The sequence below is a fragment of the Battus philenor genome, unplaced genomic scaffold (genome assembly GCF_028537555.1).
Source record: "Battus philenor isolate CCGP_79_NKW_IND1 unplaced genomic scaffold, ilBatPhil1.0.hap1 SCAF_36, whole genome shotgun sequence".
In the NCBI taxonomy this organism is placed as follows: Eukaryota; Metazoa; Arthropoda; class Insecta; order Lepidoptera; family Papilionidae; genus Battus; species Battus philenor.
Window position 1 is genome coordinate 307,501 of NW_027181700.1, and position 2,500 is coordinate 310,000.

Below are 2,500 nucleotides of genomic sequence, written 5' to 3' on the forward strand. Positions count from 1 at the left end.
TGAGATATACATTTTCCTCCGTGAACAGATAGAAAAACGAATTCATTTTGTTGTTGCGGTGTGGTGTTGTGTGTGTATTGTAATAAATACGCACGCACGCACGCACGCAAAAAGCTACCTAGGCACCGGCGCGTCACGGCGTTTCGAACGTCCGACGCGTCGCTTGTCACACGTCTATCATATCATCATCACCCTCATATCTCTCGTATGTGCGGTGTTGGTGTGTGTTAGCTCTACTAGCTAGCTCCCTGGTTGATCCTGCCAGTAGTTATATGCTTGTCTCAAAGATTAAGCCATGCATGTCTCAGTGCAAGCCGTATTAAGGCGATACCGCGAATGGCTCAATATATCAGTTTTGGTTCCTTAGATCTTACCTCGGTTACTTGGATAACTGTGGTAATTCTAGAGCTAATACATGCAATCAGAACTCTGACCAGTGATGGGATGAGTGCTTTTATTAGATCAAAACCAATCGACGGAGGGCCTCGCGTCCGAAGTCGTTAATTTTGATGAATCTGGATAACTTTTGCCGATCGCATGGTCCAGCACCGGCGACGCATCTTTCAAATGTCTGCCTTATCAACTTTCGATGGTAGTTTCTGCGACTACCATGGTTGTCACGGGTAACGGGGAATCAGGGTTCGATTCCGGAGAGGGAGCCTGAGAAACGGCTACCACATCCAAGGAAGGCAGCAGGCGCGCAAATTACCCACTCCCGGCACGGGGAGGTAGTGACGAAAAATAACGATACGGGACTCTTACGAGGCCTCGTAATCGGAATGAGTACACTTTAAATATTTTAACGAGGAACAATTGGAGGGCAAGTCTGGTGCCAGCAGCCGCGGTAACTCCAGCTCCAATAGCGTATACTAAAATTGTTGCGGTTAAAAAGCTCGTAGTTGCATTTGTGCGCCGCGCTGTCGGTGCACCGCATCCGCGGTGATACTGACACGTCTGCGGAGCATATCGTCGGTGAGCCGTCGGTAAAACGGCGGTTCAATATCAAAATCCTATCGCGGTGCTCTTCGGTGAGTGTCGAGATGGGCCGACAATTTTACTTTGAACAAATTAGAGTGCTCAAAGCGGGCTCAAAATGCTGCTTGAATATTTCGTGCATGGAATAATAGAATATGATCTCGGTTCTATTTTGTTGGTTTTCAGAACTCCGAGGTAATGATTAATAGGGATAACTGGGGGCATTCGTATTGCGACGTTAGAGGTGAAATTCTTGGATCGTCGCAAGACGAACATCAGCGAAAGCATTTGCCAAAGGTGTTTTCATCAATCAAGAACGAAAGTTAGAGGTTCGAAGGCGATTAGATACCGCCCTAGTTCTAACCGTAAATATGTCATCTAGCGATCCGCCGACGTTACTACGATGGCTCGGCGGGCAGCTTCCGGGAAACCAAAGATTTTGGACTCCGGGGGGAGTATGGTTGCAAAGCTGAAACTTAAAGGAATTGACGGAAGGGCACCACCAGGAGTGGAGCCTGCGGCTTAATTTGACTCAACACGGGAAATCTCACCAGGCCCGGACACCGGAAGGATTGACAGATTAACAGCTCTTTCTTGATTCGGTGGGTGGTGGTGCATGGCCGTTCTTAGTTGGTGGAGCGATTTGTCTGGTTAATTCCGGTAACGAACGAGACTCTAGCCTGCTAAATAGGCGTCGTCATTTAGGTGTGCGCCGCTCCGGTGGCGCAACTCACTGGCGACGTATTAAAATTCTTCTTAGAGGGACCGGCGGCTTCGAGCCGCACGAGATTGAGCAATAACAGGTCTGTGATGCCCTTAGATGTCCTGGGCCGCACGCGCGCTACACTGAAGGAATCAGCATGTTCTCCCTGGCCTAGAGGCCCGGGCAACCCGTTGAAACTCCTTCGTGCTGGGGATTGGGGTTTGCAATTATCCCCCATAAACGAGGAATTCCTAGTAAGCGCGAGTCATAAGCTCGCGTTGATTACGTCCCTGCCCTTTGTACACACCGCCCGTCGCTACTACCGATTGAATGATTTAGTGAGGTCTTCGGACCGACACGCGGTGGCTTCACGGCCGTCGGCGTTGCTGGGAAGTTGACCAAACTTGATCATTTAGAGGAAGTAAAAGTCGTAACAAGGTTTCCGTAGGGGAACCTGCGGAAGGATCATTAACGTGTGTGTATGTGTGCGAGACGCGTGATATGTTCACGAACGTTGTTGCGCCGCTGTTGCTGTTGCTGTTGTTGCTGTTGCGACGACGACGACGACGACGACGACGACGACTTCGTACATACCGTGTTTACACATATATATATGTAATACATCCATAATGATATATATATACGACATATATACATATATATGTACGTACGCGCGCGCGCTGCTGTTCGTATCTAATGCGGACGAGCGCGCGCGCGTGTGCGTGCGTGTGTGTGTGCGTGTTTGTATATATGTATAAAAAATAAAATGTGAAATAATTGTCTCTAGCGTCTATTACGCCTAACGGCGCAGCGGCGACGGCG

At 49.1% G+C, this 2,500-nt stretch overlaps 1 non-coding gene across 1 annotated transcript; it reads left to right on the top strand.

Moving 5' to 3' along the window:
* The first annotated feature begins 245 nt into the window (after positions 1 to 245).
* On the top strand, positions 246 to 2,149 carry LOC137927679 (small subunit ribosomal RNA). The gene has a single exon (XR_011107825.1). It is a non-coding gene; the product is annotated as a small subunit ribosomal RNA (ribosomal RNA).
* Positions 2,150 to 2,500: the final 351 nt, after the last annotated feature.